The following is a 16,191-nucleotide window of genomic DNA, read 5'->3' as shown; positions in this document are numbered from 1 at the left end:
ACTAACCTAAGGACATCACACAACACCCAGTCATCACGAGGCAGAGAAAATCCCTGACCCGCCGGGAATTGAACCCGGGAACCCGGGCGCGGGAAGGTGCGTTATCGAGTAATGGCATAAGGTGATGGAGTTTTGTCAGTCGTTTTTCTTACACTGCGACCAAAAGATGTCTCAAGTTGTTTGCAACGAATGCCACCTGCCCTGGGCAAGATTTCGTGGCGAACAATATAATTTTTGAGCCACCAGATGTAAAATGTCATGTGCTCACTGTCCTCTGTTCGAGTGTATGTCTTTTGTTGGGGCTCGGCCATTAATATCTCCTTGCGAAATTAACATAAAGGCATGATACACTAGTAACAATATTGCAGAGGAATGTTCAACGCGTAGATTGATGACGTACAAGCAAAAATGCAGTGACAGTCACGCCTTTGGGTTTTGTTGCTTCGAATTAGAGCATGCAGTACTTCTACTCCCAACTTCTTAACCTTGTCGACAGAATGTAAATATCACACTAACGCTTTAATGGTCGCAGTTCATGACGTATGTCAGTTATCGTTGCTTCCTGAATATAGAAAATCGTCAACGCAGAACGATATTTCGTGAAAGAAGAAGTTCTTCTGGCGTATTTTACACAAAAGCACTCGCGCCCCACACAACATAAAGGTCTACACTAGCGTCCACCCTTTTCTATTCAACCAAAAGCGAAGAATACACCACAAATATTAGACCTTTTTCCACTTGCGACAGTTTTACAACGCTTGAAGAACATTCGTAAGTTTGAAGTATGCGAACCCCAGTACGTAAATGCAAAATGAATACTACAAGTTCAAACAAGAAGACGACACTCGATAATTTCACTCACAGCGCCGTCCCGCTGAGCAGCCGCCTGGTCGGGCGTCCCCTGGGGTCCGCCGGCGAGTGGCGTATGGCCGGTAGCCGGTAACCGGTGGCCGCTACACAGCGATGCAACTCGCGAGCGTAAACTGATCTTCTCGCGGCCATGAGCTGTTTAGCGGGACTGTTTCTGGAATTTTCGCCATTGCAGGTGGTTTAGAAATCTAATCTAATTATCTTTGACATTCCAGTAGGTTAACTTTAACAGCCAACCAAAATACCTTTCAAAAGTATACGGAAAGGAGCCTACTCGATCTCGACACTTTACATCTACACTGCGAGACGCTTACCACTACACTGCGAGCAGATACAGCGCTGTAACAGCTCGTGACGGGACCGACGAGATATAAGGACCCTGCAGCGAACTTGTGACGTCACACTAGTTGGTTCCTTCGGCACACTTCGCCAACGACCGGCTCCTTGCAGGGCGCATGGGAAATCAATATTTAATTGAAACGGTACCCACTGAAGGAATAATTTTGTCGTGTGCTATCGACAACTTGCAGTTAAGTTCTTCCGGAACAGTTACTCGCTCCTCGTCGCAGACGGCTGCTGGCACTCGTAAGAGCTACAGTGTCACGCGCTGTGACGTACACGCCACTGCCAGTCTTTTTCGTGGATCTCGGCTCGTGAACTGTGTTGACACTTGCTCCATACACTTATGCATCCTACAGTGCTGGTAGGCTGTGCATATGCCCAGACAGGATTCTGAAGAGCGGCCTGTTATATTGACCGCCTTAAGTGAGCGACTCCTACTTAGTCTCTGCGGAGGGCGGGCGGCGGTAGGGTTTCGTGTCTAAGACTGTACGTATGAGAACAATATGAGCGGTACGAGAGCTGTATCCTTCAGTTACATACAACTGGCAAAACCGAACTGGTGGATGAAGCTACACGTTGCTGAACATACGTTCTGATTCGCAGTTTAAATCACATTCCCAGCTCGAATGCGCAATTGAAAAGTTCCATGTGTCAACCAGGGAAATAGCGCACCATCCGATTCCACCTGTCTGCCTTGACACATGACGTCAAATTTCGAATAAACAGCATCGTTTACGCTATTTACTCAGGAAACCACAGATAAAATTCAGTAACAGGCTGCTCACAACCTTCAAGGTGGCGATCGCAAGCTAGACAATCACGCAAAATGTGTCAGTCACTTAATGAAACGAACCTAACGGGATAACCGCGGGTCGCGAAAGACTTAAAATGCGACAATAAGACTAACATTATTCCAAGATAACACATGATCCAACAATATCATACATAAATTCCTCCAGAATAAACAAAATAAAAAACCAACACACAGGTACACATACAAGCGCGCGAGCACACACACATACACACACACACACACACACACACACACACACACACACACACACACACACACTCGCACAAGGAAACCGGTATCGAATATTTCATTTGACCTACAGGCATCGACGGGGAAAGAAAGCGAGAAGGATTTCTGCGAGTTAAACGAAAGCTGGTAAGCACGTTTCTACATCTGACAAGGGGAAGGCCTCACACACGGCCAACCGATTCAGCTCTAATTTCGCAGGTCGCTTGTGTACAACCTAAAACGAAGGAGTCTAAGAAATTTTGGGTCAACACCCCCGCAATTTTGAGAAAATCACCCCTAAAGGTTATGACGAGCAATCAACTCAAAATTGGCAGGATCGGTAGATAATTGTAAATATAACATTTTTCATCATCAGGTATGGGGTCCGCAAACGCAAAATTTTCCAGAAATCGAAGAAAGAAACTTTTACAACTGCCGTTTCTGTACCCACATGGTAAACGCCTTTCGCCGACAGCGCCGATAGTGCAATGGCCAAGGTAATTGGCTGGGAATCGGAAAACCTGGGTTCGAATCTCGCAGAAACGTAGGGAATGTTATTCTTTTCGTTTGTATTTTTCCATATCTCAATTGATAGGGATAGGAGGGTTAATAAGGTAAGTAAATCAATAAGGAATGATGATAATACTTACCTTATTAACCCTCCTATCCCTATTAATTGAAATATGGAAAAATACAAACGAAAAGAAGAACATCCGCTAGCTTTCTTCGAGATTCAAACCCGGGTTCTCCGAGCCGTTGGGCTATCGGTGCGGTCGGCGAAAGGCGTTTACCATGTGGGTACAGAAGCGGCAGTTGTAAAAGTTTCTTACCTCGATTTCTGGGAAAGGATGCATTTTCGGACCCTATAACTTATGTCGAAAAATGCTATATTTACAATTATCTACCGATCCTGCCAATTTTGAGTCGATTGCTCGTCATAACCTTTAGGGGTGATTTTCTCAAAATTGCGGGAGTGTTGACCCAAAATATCTTAGACTCCTTCGTTTTAGGTTGTACACAAGCGACCTGCCAAATTTGAGGTGAATTGGTTGGTCGTGTCTGAGGCCTTCCCCTTGTGAGAAACAGTGTCTGTTCCAACTTCGAGCCATTTGCGTAAGAGTGGCGCTGCTAGCGCCACTATGGTGACGTAAATCAGGTTTGCTTTAAATAGACGGTATGTGGTTACGAGCGTTAGTTACTTTGAGATTGAACTTGGTGAACTGACGTTAATCAGTACCTCACTGACTTTGAGAAAGGTGGTGTAATAGGGCTAGAAGAAGCTGGATGTTCGTTCTGTGATACTGCAGAAAGACCTGGCATGCATATAACCATCGCACGTAATTGCTGGCAAGGGTGCTCACAGGAATATACCTAGACTCCGGACGGCCATGTGAAACTAGCAAGAAGATTGGTCGTCTTGTTTGGCGTATGGCTCTGGCGCATCGTACCGCATCTGCAGCAGCAGTTGGCACCGCAGTGACACAACGAGCTGCTACAAATCGGCTACTTCAGCGACAGTTTAGAGGCCAGTGCCCTGCAGCGCTCACTACACTGACCTCAAACCAGAGCCGTTTGGTACAACAGTGGTGTCAAGCGAGGGATCATTGGAGGCCAGGGTGGAAGTCTTTCGTGTTTCCTGGTGGAAGCCGGTTCTCTCTCGGCACCATGTGTTCGCAAGGTGGACAGGCGAGCGCCTGCAAGGACCCTGTCTGCGTGCTAGACAGCTTCAGTCTGGAACCGCATGACGTAGGTTCGAATCCTGCCTCGGGCATGGATGTGTGTGATGTCCTTAGGTTAGTTAGGTTTAATTAGTTCTAAGTTCTAGGCGACTGATGACCTCAGAAGTGAAGTCGCATAGTGCTCAGAGCCATTTTTTGCGTGCTAGACACACTGGACCTACACATCGAGTTACAGTCTGACGTGCGATTTCGTATGACAGCAGGAGCTCTCTCGTGCTTATCTCACGCACCCTGTCTGCAGATATGTACCTTAATGTGGTGATTCGGCCTGTTGTGCTGTCATTGATGAACAGCATCCCATGGGGCGTTTTCCAACAGGATAACGCTCGTCGACATATCGGTCTTGCAAACCAACATTTTCTACTGTGTGTCGACATGTTGCCTTGGTCTGCTCGATCACCAGACCTGTCTCTAGTCGAACACATGTTGGACGTCATCGGACCAACTCCAGCGTTATAACAAACAGCGTTAACCGTCTCTGTATTGACCGACCAAGTGCAGCAGGCATGGAACTCTATCCCACAAACTGACATCCAGCACTTGTACAACAGAATGCGTGGACGTTTGCATCCAGCTTTCTGGCGGTTACCCCCGTTGTTAATGTACCAGTATTTCACATTTGCAATGGCTAATCTCGCACTTACATTAACCTGTGATCTTGCATTTTTAATTTCTTAAATACGTTACCTATACAAATGTATTCCCGAGAGTTCATTACTCCATATTAATTACTTTTTAGTGTAGCAATTTTTTCCCTCAGCCTAGTTTAAAGGGAGACAGCGATACCAGGCTCCTCTCCCCCCGCCCGCCACAAAACTATAGTATCGTAAATTTAAATTGACAACAGTCCATTTACAATACGTCGCACATCCACGACGTCACACTAGGAAAAAATATAGCCAAATCTTTGTAAGAACCAATATTATATTTATGGTCACTACTCGTTTCAGTCGCAACAGTTTCATATGTGCTCATAGGTTCCTCCCTAACCTCTTCCACGGAACACATACCACATACGAGAAACAGAAAAAATTTGTGACAAATAAAATTATAAGTATAATCATTAATCGTTTCACCAGCAGACAGTTTAAGAAGTATATATGACGGTAGTATCTGTTCCCGAAAGAACAGTTGCCGTGGATGACCATGCAGCTTTGCTAGAAATGAAATGATAATTAAATGGACACCCTAGCTGCAAACAGGCGTTGATGTACTTCATTGGGGACATGTTGACAATGTGTGCCCCGACCGGGACTCGAACCCGGGATCTTTTGCTTACATGGCAGACGCTCTATCCATCTGAGCCACCGCGGCGCACTACGAATGTACTGGTGTGGACATGTTGGGAATGTCGATCTCACGTGGAGCGTGCAAGGGATAAGTCTCTGCAGACGCACTATCCTCCGTGCCCGCGGTGGCTCAGATGGATAGAGCGTCTGCCATGTAAGCAGGAGATCCCGGGTTCGAGTCCCGGTCGGGGCACACATTTTCAACATGTCCCCAATGAAGTACATCAACGCCTGTTTGCAGCTAGGGTGTTCATTTAATTATCATGTCAGTTTAAGAAGTGCTCGTAGGTTCCTGCCTCACGTTATCCGCGGAAATATTGCCACATATGGAGAAAAACAAGCAAATAGTTGTTAGAACCAAATTTATAAATATGATGGCTACTCGTTTCTCTAGCAGCAATTTAGGGTGTGCTCGCAGGTTCTTGCTCAGCCACTCTCTCTTAAGGCACGACATATTTGGAATAAACTGCGCAGTTTATACCAATCACTAAGACAACCATGGTTAACATTTAGTAATAGGCTGCGTACATCCTTCGTTTCGTAAAATAACGACGGCACAAAGAATGTCACTGGTCAAAGGAGGCTGGTGGACTCGGACCGTGCACTTGACCCAGAACGACCGGGGTTAGAACTGACGTGTCTTTCAGCCGCGAGCAAGGACAGATATGATCGCTGGTCACCTACCTGACTTCAGGCGAATCGACTCCCCGTCTAGAGATACTGCTTCCTGCTGCTTCTCAAGACGAGATACTAAGCTGTTAGTCACTCCTCTATCAAATTACAATCTTCCTCACCACGAATAAGAAAGCTCGAAAAGATAACGAACAAAGGCGTATTCGAATCAAAATCGAACTGATGCTACGCAACAGCCGACGCAGCTTCAAACCATACTGTATTGTTACGATCCTGTCCTGGTTCGATGACAAGCCGCTGTTCGGATAGCTTCAGTCCACTCGTTATCGCCTTACTGTTGATGTGTTGCTATAATCGAAACAGTTAAGAATAATGATATAAAGGTGAAATACTATACCGTTGACAAAATACTACTTCTAGATGCTATGAACAAGCCTGGCTAACAATCTGTCATTAACTCTCTTGAATCCTACGTGTTATACAGGGTGTTACAAAAAGGTACGGCCAAACTTTCAGGAAACATTCCTCACACACAAAGAAAGAAAATATGTTATGTGGACATGTGTCCAGAAACGCTTACTTTCCATGTTAGAGCTCATTTTATTGCTTATCTTCAAATCACATTAATCATGGAATGGAAACACACAGCAACAGAACGTACCAGCGTGACTTCAAACACTTTGTTACAGGAAATCTTCAAAATGTCTTCCGTTAGCGAGGATACATATATCCACCCTCCGTCGCATGGAATCCCTGAAGCAGCCCTGGAGAATGGCGTATTGTATCACAGCCGTCCACAATACGAGCACGAACAGTCTCTACATTTGGTACCGGGGTTGCGAAGACAAGAGCTTTCAAATGCCCCCATAAATGAAAGTCAAGAGGGTTGAGGTCAGGAGAGCGTGGAGGCCATGGAATTGGTCCGCCTCTACCAATCCATCGGTCACCGAATCTGTTGTTGAGAAGCGTACGAACACTTCGACTGAAATGTGCAGGAGCTCCATCGTGCATGAACCACATGTTGTGTTGTACTTGTAAAGGCACATGTTCTAGCAGCACAGGTAGAGTATCCCGTATGAATTCATGATAACGTGCTCCATTGAGCGTAGGTGGAAGAACAAACTAAAATGAGCTCTAACATGGAAATTAAGCGTTTCCGGACACATGTCCACGTAACATCTTTTCTTTCTTTGTGTGTAAGGAATGTTTCCTGAAAGTTTGGCCGTACCTTTTTGTAACACCCTGTATAATTCACTATTTGAATTTTTAGAAGCAGTTATGTTTGAGAGTATTGGAAACAGAAACTTCATTAAATCTTATTATAATAAATATTTTCTGTTAAACAGATATTCTTGTATGGAGTAGAATTTTAATAGTTGTCATCAGCTTGAAAGGAAGTATGAGACTAATTCTGTGTATTTTTATTCGACCGCAACGAAATATTGTACGAGAGATAACACGGAAAGATTTTCCAGAAACGAATCCGGCTTCTACATTAAATACGCAAATGTTGATTTTGTGGCTGGAAATAGACATCAGTACTTTTATTTTTAACTTCATGGGACCAATGCAAATTAATGAAACTTGAACAGTTGTCTGATTTCAACTTCGAGTAGCAATCGTTTGTGGTTAAGTGAAATATAACAAGAGTGAAGATTAGTGCATGAAGCAGTTAGGAATATATTGACTCCATATTAGCCTCAGATTTTTAATAGTGGACATGAGAGCATTCATGATGAAGAGGTAAGCAGACAACTGTCTTATATGGGTAGGCATGCAGGGTGATTCAAAACTGTCGTTCAGGTTAATACAGGAGACAGAGAACATTAAAAGAGTTATATTTGATTGTAGTACACATGGTCCCTGGCGGCAGTTTATGAGACGAGGGGAAATTTAGACAGATGGTAGTGTAGCATCAAAGTACACTCCTGGAAATGGAAAAAAGAACACATTGACACCGGTGTGTCAGACCCACCATACTTGCTCCGGACACTTCGAGAGGGCTGTACAAGCAATGATCACACGCACGGCACAGCGGACACACCAGGAACCGCGGTGTTGGCCGTCGAATGGCGCTAGCTGTGCAGCATTTGTGCACCGCCGCCGTCAGTGTCAGCCAGTTTGCCGTGGCATACGGAGCTCCATCGCATTCTTTAACACTGGTAGCATGCCGCGACAGCGTGGACGTGAACCGTATGTGCAGTTGACGGACTTTGAGCGAGGGCGTATAGTGGGCATGCGGGAGGCCGGGTGGACGTACCGCCGAATTGCTCAACACGTGGGGCGTGAGGTCTCCACAGTACATCGATGTTGTCGCCAGTGGTCGGCGGAAGGTGCACTTGCCCGTCGACCTGGGACCGGACCGCAGCGACGCACGGATGCACGCCAAGATCGTAGGATCCTACACAGCGCCGTAGGGGACCGCACCGCCACTTCCCAGCAAATTAGGGACACTGTTGCTCCTGGGGTATCGGCGAGGACCATTCGCAACCGTCTCCATGAAGCTGGGCTACGGTCCCGCACACCGTTAGGCCGTCTTCCGCTCACGCCCCAACATCGTGCAGCCCGCCTCCAGTGGTGTCGCGACAGGCGTGAATGGAGGGACGAATGGAGACGTGTCGTCTTCAGCGATGAGAGTCGCTTCTGCCTTGGTGCCAATGATGATCGTATGCGTGTTTGGCGCCGTGCAGGTGAGCGCCACAATCAGGACTGCATACGACCGAGGCACACAGGGCCAACACCCGGCATCATGGTGTGGGGAGCGGTCTCCTACACTGGCCGTACACCACTGGTGATCGTCGAGGGGACACTGAATAGTGCACGGTACATCCAAACCGTCATCGAACCCATCGTTCTACCATTCCTAGACCGGCAAGGGAACTTGCTGTTCCAACAGGACAATGCACGTCCGCATGTATCCCGTGCCACCCAACGTGCTCTAGAAGGTGTAAGTCAACTACCCTGGCCAGCAAGATCTCCGGATCTGTCCCCCATTGAGCATGTTTGGGACTGGATGAAGCGTCGTCTCACGCGGTCTGCACGTCCAGCACGAACGCTGGTCCAACTGAGGCGCCAGGTGGAAATGGCATGGCAAGCCGTTCCACAGAACTACATCCAGCATCTCTACGATCGTCTCCATGGGAGAATAGCAGCCTGCATTGCTGCGAAAGGTGGATATACACTGTACTAGTGCCGACATTGTGCATGCTCTGTTGCCTGTGTCTATGTGCCTGTGGTTCTGTCAGTGTGATCATGTGATGTATCTGACCCCAGGAATGTGTCAATAAAGTTTCCCCTTCCTGGGACAATGATTTCACGGTGTTCTTATTTCAATTTCCAGGAGTGTACATCAGTGGTATTCATACGAACTGCTCGAATGTGCGACCATTGGCCTGTATGCACGCATTACATCGTCGGACGTTTGGCTGGAGTGTCTGTTCGAAGATCCCTGGCCTGTCCGCAGTGGTGTCGGCACGGAAGGGAGTTTTCGCCACGAGGTCGTCTTCCGTTTCCACAACGGTTTCATACACCAGCTGCTTCGTACGCCTCCAGAGCAAGAAACCCAGGCACGTCAGGTCACGTGACTTGGGTGATCAGGCTTCTGCCTGTTCATATTAGAGCAGGTACCACTGGCAGACTACAACCTCAATTATTTGTTCAATGTATTCCAAACTCTGTCTTCCGCAACATTTTTTACCCTCTACTGCCCATCAATCATGTATGAGTCAGCAACCTGGAGCATAACTATAAATGAGCGAAGGAAAAACTGTTAATATTTGTAAATAAGAGTAATGAGGAAGATATGGGGACCAATCTTAGATAAACGAAAGTGGAGGAGGAGAACGAGGAAATTTTGCTCTTGATGCAACAACCAACAATCTTCCAGAGCAAAAGAATTCAGTGGGTGAATGAAGAAACCCGTACGCCAGAAGAAGACAAGTGAAAAGGCGCTTCAGGGGAAACTAAACGCCATACGCCCCACAGCACGAACACGACAGCTCTGAATAGAGGCCCTCGCGAAGGACGCGGCAGCCATGATGGCTGAAGACGTCTGCTAGATCCGAGCACAAAAGCACAAAGAAATGGAGGCAGTTTGTAGAAGCAGCGCGTAGTTAGCAAGGCCTGTGATGGCTAGATATGTATGCATGTCTGTATGTATTTTTAGCTCCCACTAGTACCATGGACGTTATTCCCTTTGGTTGCCACACATATCCGCCCATCCTGTCCCATATTCTTGTTGGTTGTTTTCCATAAGTTTCGTCCGTCGCCGATTCTATGGAGAATCTTGTCATTTTTTGTCTTATCCGTCCACCAAACTTGCAAGATCCTTTCCTAACACCATAGCTCTGACGCTCTGATTTTCTTTTTTGTCCAGTTTTCCCACAGTCATCATTCACTATCATACAATGCTGTGTTCCACAAGTACTGTCTCAGAAATTTCTTCCTCAAATTAAGACGTATGTTTGATAATAGTAAACTTCTATCGGCCAGGAATGCCCTTTTTGTCAGTGCTAGACTGGTTTTTATGATCTCCTTGCTCTAGCCATCATGAGTTAGTTTGCTGTCTAGACAGCTGAATTCCGCAACTTTATCTTCTTCTTGATCACCGATCCTAATGTTAAGCATCTCGCTGGTCTCATTTCTGCTACTTATCATCTCTTTCTTCGATTTACTCTCAAACCATATTCTATATCCATTAGACTAGTCATTCCATTCAACAGATCCTGTTCATTTTCACTAAGGATAAGCACTGTTATCAGGGAATCTCATCAGTCATGTCCTTTCACCTTGAATTTTGATCCCACTCTTGATTCTTCCTATTATTTCCGTCATTGCTTCTTCGACGTACAGACTGAACAACAGGGGCAAAAGGCTTCGTCCCTGTCCTCCACCATTTTCAATGCGAGCGCTTCGTTCTTGGTGTTCCAGTCTTATTGTTCCCTCTTGGTCCTTCTACATATGGTATACTAAAATGAGGAATGCACATATTATGGCATAAAAGTAGGGTACTATGTCATCGGCGAAATTAGGAATGTAAAACAAGGAAACTAGCATTTAGGTTCATATGGCAGCTTCGAAAACATTTAAATCAAAACACCTTGACATTTTCTCGTTCTTTTATTTCACTCGTTATTATTAGTACCAACGTCGTATAGTACAGTGCATCGTGTCAAGGAAAGTTACATGGTACATGTGATACGTCGTATTAACATTTGCATTTCATGCAATATAAGACAAAGTGTCATTAAAGCTTGGGGTTCATGCATCACCATTCTCAAACAATTCCCGTAACACATCCACCCCACTCTCGGGGTCTTGATGCATCCCAATCTCTAGAAGCACATAAATTGGTGCCTATTTACATGTAACAGTGGGTGGTTCAAAAATGGTTCAAATGGTTCTGAGCAGTATGGGACTTAACTGCTAAGGTCATCAGTCCACTATAACATAGAACTACTTAAACCTAACTAACCTAAGGACATCACACACAGCCATTCCCGAGGCAGGATTCGAACCTGCGACCCTAGCTGTCGCGTGGTTCCAGACTGTACGGCTTAGAACCGCTCCGCCACCCCGGCCGGCTAACAGTGGGTGGTTTTGATCGAGAAATGGTCTGCTGAGGGAAAAAACCAAACCTACCCCCCCCCCCCATCCAGAAATCAAAACTTTGTTTTAACGTACGCCTCCCATCGTCCCCGCCACTCCCCCCTTTCCCCACCACTCGCCCCCTGGAAGAAACCCATCCCTAGATATTTTATCCAGCCAGAAAAAACTTTTACAGACTTGGCATATATTTTCTTGAGCCATACGATATAATGTATTGTTTATGATCTTCTGGATTTTGGGCACAGGATCATGGATTTAGCTTATAAGTTGCAGGGAGCATGTGTGGCAGCAGCTTTCAGTTAAGAGAGTTCACTGCGCTGAACAAGTAGGGGTAAGACGTAGAAGAGCGCTAACATGTCAGTACCTTTTGACTTAAATGTCTTTGAAGCTACCAGATGAGTCGAAAAGCCAGTCCCCTTCTTCTACATTCCTAGTTATGGCCAGGACACATTCGCCTGTTTTGTGCTACAACTCGGGTATTTCTGTTCTCAACTTTTGTTCTACCATAATTTTGACATGAGACTACCATAACTTGGCAGCTGATGTAGATTTTTGTTGACTTGTGCAACGACTGATACAGTATAGGTTGTCCTGCGAACCATGTTGCTTATACCACGGCAACGGATAAAGATTTCACAAAGCAACAGAACTACTGTTAATTACATATATTTGTGTACCTTCTTACAAAATATGAACCGATTCGTACAAGTTTTAATTATAGAAGAGACATACGAAAAACATCAAAAAACGTTTTTCTTGCGAGTAAATCCGATGAAGGTATATTTTTTACAGAGAGTTTTCAGTTTCTTTATCTGATTCATCTTAAGGCCGACGGATAAAAATCATTAGATAAAAAAAAGTAGTTTTGATTTTATCCATTTATCTACATTCGCGCAAAGTTTAAGCCGATTCGTACAAATTTAAGGTATATTTAAGGTATAGCAGTGAAACGCTTCGGAAATGTCCAAAAAAAAAAAAAAAAAGCATTTGTGACGGACACTGCTCAGCCAGAAAATTATGACCACCTTCCTAACAGCTTTGGCACGGATAAGAGTGGCGGCGCGTTGTGGCATGGAAGCAGTGAGGCAATGAGGTCTTGGTAGGTCGCTGGAGGGAGCTGGAACCACATCTGCACACGCACACACACACGCACACACACACACACACACACGTCGCCTCATTCCCGTAAATTCCGGGGAGCGGGGCGATGAGCTCTGATATTCCAGATGCACTTGATCGTGTTCAGATCTGGCCAGCTGGGGGGCCAGCACATCAATTGTAACTCTCTACTATGTGCCGCGAGCCACGCCATCATACTCCTAGCCTTGTGACATGGCGCATTATCTTGTTGAAAAATGTCACTATCATCGGTAAACATGGAAGTCATGAAGGAGTGTACGTGGTCTGTAACCAGTGCGCGCGATATTCCTTGGCCGTAGTGGTGCATTGCACGAGCTCCACTGGACCCATGGATGTCCAAGTGAATGTTTTCCCCAGTGCATAATGGAGACTCCGCCAGCTTGTCTCCGACCCACAGTACAGGTGTCAAGAAGGTGTTGTCCTAGAACGCGACAGATTCGTGCCCTCCCATCAGCATGATGAAGAAGGTATCGGGATTCATCAGACCACGCAACTCTCTACCACAGCCCCACTATCGTTCCACCTACGCCCTCCAAGTCAGGTACAATAAGACAGTGAGTGCTGGGATTCTCTGCCACCATTTCTCTCTTTGTTCTTCGATTCTCCCCCTACCATTGTCCTGTGCATGCCAGCAGTTCAGCTCTCCACCATTTGTAAACTAGAAGAGATTAGAAAATTCGCATTTGCCTACAGCCCGTCTAACACAACGGATTTCATGCTAGACAGGGGGGGTTCATCAAGTAGAGTCTGCTGACCTTAAAGGTAAAGTTAGAATTAACTAAAACACATGCCCCACAGATCACTTCCCTCAGCCAATGGTCTGAGTATAATAAATATGGAATATAAAATGATAAAATACTCTAATGAAACATGTACTCAAGTAAACGTACGTACGTACATTCGAAGATTTTAGAATCCTGTTCCCCACAGTGTCACTTCTCTATGATATTGGAGATACCTGGTGAATGGTTTTGCGTCTTGCAACATGCAGCAGCAGGAAATGCAGTCTTTCCTTTTGTGACGTTGAAGTGGCTTCCCTTAACACAAATTGATGACATTTTTGTTTGTGTGTATCGTAGTCTTAAAAGAAAGGGGATCCACATCAAAAGCGGTAAAAAAGTGGAAGATACAGATGATTTCTTTTTTGCTGAAAGTTTTACAAATATTGATTACTATCAGTTTCAATAATATCTGACATACTGAATTTACAGCCAAACCGCCCAAAAAAAGAAAGTTAAATTCAGGGGAAATTGGTCATTGTTGGTTAGCGGTGCACCTGATGACGCATAACCGTGTATGTAGTTAATATTCATACAAAGGGAGTTACTTGGTAACATGGGAATCGGGCTCGGAATAAAGACGCAAGCTCAACTGTGAAAAGATAAAACAGCCACAGATAGAGTGCTTACAAAGATCGATCGTTGCGTCACGAAGCAAATTGCTTGCAACGTCAAATAAATGACCAGAAATCACTTTATTAAAATATTTACACAGCGAAACTGGAAGATTATTCACCTCACAAAATAAAAATTCATTTTTGAAACAATATGCTCCAATCATTTTTGGCAAAGAGTTACAACGAAGACACATCTGCATCGTGCCGCTGTCAAAGGGAGAAAGAAACAAAGTCAAGTCGCTTTTTACAAAGATAACAAGGTTACACCTACGTAAAACAAACGGTCTTCGGAGTGAACAGAAGCACATTTTTCAAAAAGTATTTGCCTTTTTATAGGTACAATTTTCTTTTGTCCATTTAATGTACCTGTCGTAAACGCAAAAACACTTTAATCAGGCAAAAGAGCCCATCTTCTTGGTTTCTTCAGAACATGCGTGATAGCGTGCAGTGGATCGGAATTCTTTAGCGTTATGGCTGTCCTCTAGCGATTTTGGAGTTAGGTATTTTCCTCCTTGAACCGCTGAGGCAAGGAATGTCGTAAGAACTTGTTGATATTATAGGTTCCCATCGGGTTGTCGTGTCTCATGAGACTGGAGTTACATTCTCCTGAAGTGAATGTGTTTTGGAGTTGTTTCTCTGAGTTGCCATGTAGCTTGGTAGTACACTTGCGAACTGTGGAAACGCCGGCTAGTGACAGTCGTTTTCTGCCAGCTGCACTTTGGTGTTTGCTTCTGCTGCAGACACCGACAAGCTTACCTCTGAGTGGCTTTGCAGTGAGTTCGGTAACCACACGTGTTCCTAGTCGGTTGCGGTATCACATCTTGGGAAATTCGTTCCGACTCTCCTTCCGAGGTTTCCGCAGCGAGATGTGGTTGCTGATTTGGGGCATTACGTTTTGTTTTTATCTCACATTCAAACTAAGTGGGGGATCAGTAGACCTTTCCAGGTTTGCTAGCTTCCCTTATCACGTTCAAATTTCTAACATTCCACGCTCCATCCAGTAGCATGTTACCCTTTCTCTGGAAATTATTTTTTCATGTTCATCTCCTCCTTGGCAGTCCCCCTCCGGAGGTCCGAATGGCAGATTAATCCAGAGTCTTTGCCAACGGAGAGATCATCACGAAACTTTTTGAACTGCATGTCACATTTCCTGTGGATACACTTTGTTTCTTCAATAATGTGGTTTTCATCGCCTTCTGTGTTCTTATGTCTTTGAATCATAGCTAAGTCTTTCTCATTGCAGGAGTCTTTCTCATCCCAAGTGTATAAAGGTACCGCAAACCACTGTGTACTCCTCTACAGTCTTTGACAAACCCTTCGGCAGAACGAGAGTGGTTCTAATACTCGATATCTCCGATATTCAATGCAGGTAGTTTTTATTCATGATTAAAGGAGTGGTTGGGACTGTAATTGGGACCTGAGATAATAGTCAGAGATGGTGCTCACAGACTGCTTCCACTGTTTGGTTAACGGCCGTAAACTCCATTCAACAGTCACAGTTTCTGTTTAGCCAGGTATAAACGTGCTCAAAAGTATCCATACAACCTGAATTGCATTTCGCCTGATTCGCATACAACCCTCATAACGCAGGTGTCTAGCAGGTCCTCTATTCGCTCCTCGGTACAGTCGTTTGACTATTGAAAATGGTTCCAACAAATCACCACTAGAAAACACTCCTCTGTATCGCAATAACTCAAGATGCAAACTAATACCACGATACTACAAATATCAGGTAACACCTCATCCCAGATAAGACTGTCCTTAAGGCTTGTAAGCTCACCTTTATTACAATAAATGACATACCTGAAATGTTACGACTCTCATTATTACGTCAGATAGGTAATGCACGTAGTAAGTTCGTCGTATTCATGATTTCCTCTTCAAAGTAACATACGGTATTATTTAACACGAATTCCTACCCAGCATCTCTTGTCCATGTTAACAAACTACGAGAGATGTTAATTATTGCTACTTCACAAGTAACCTACTTGAAATGCCATGAGGTAAATCTTTGTTTTGGACACGACTACGAAACCAGAACCTAATCGAATTGTTATCGAAGCACAATCGACTGTGTCATATCCGATAGCAAGATGTTTTAACTGAAATGACGAGACGAAACATTAATTTTTTCCTTCCCAGAACTCCAACCCG

At 44.9% G+C, this 16,191-nt stretch overlaps 2 non-coding genes across 2 annotated transcripts; one reads left to right on the top strand and one right to left on the bottom strand.

The window, feature by feature from the left end:
• Nucleotides 1–5,212: 5,212 nt before the first annotated feature.
• Trnat-ugu (transfer RNA threonine (anticodon UGU)) lies at nt 5,213–5,286 on the bottom strand. The gene has a single exon. It is a non-coding gene; the product is annotated as a tRNA-Thr (tRNA).
• Nucleotides 5,287–5,379: 93 nt separating this feature from the next.
• Nucleotides 5,380–5,454, top strand: Trnat-ugu (transfer RNA threonine (anticodon UGU)). Its single transcript has one exon. It is a non-coding gene; the product is annotated as a tRNA-Thr (tRNA).
• Nucleotides 5,455–16,191: the final 10,737 nt, after the last annotated feature.

The sequence above is a fragment of the Schistocerca cancellata genome, chromosome 9 (genome assembly GCF_023864275.1).
Source record: "Schistocerca cancellata isolate TAMUIC-IGC-003103 chromosome 9, iqSchCanc2.1, whole genome shotgun sequence".
In the NCBI taxonomy this organism is placed as follows: domain Eukaryota; kingdom Metazoa; phylum Arthropoda; class Insecta; order Orthoptera; family Acrididae; genus Schistocerca; species Schistocerca cancellata.
Note: the sequence above shows the minus strand (reverse complement) of the source record. Positions and strands in the feature narration are given on the sequence as shown.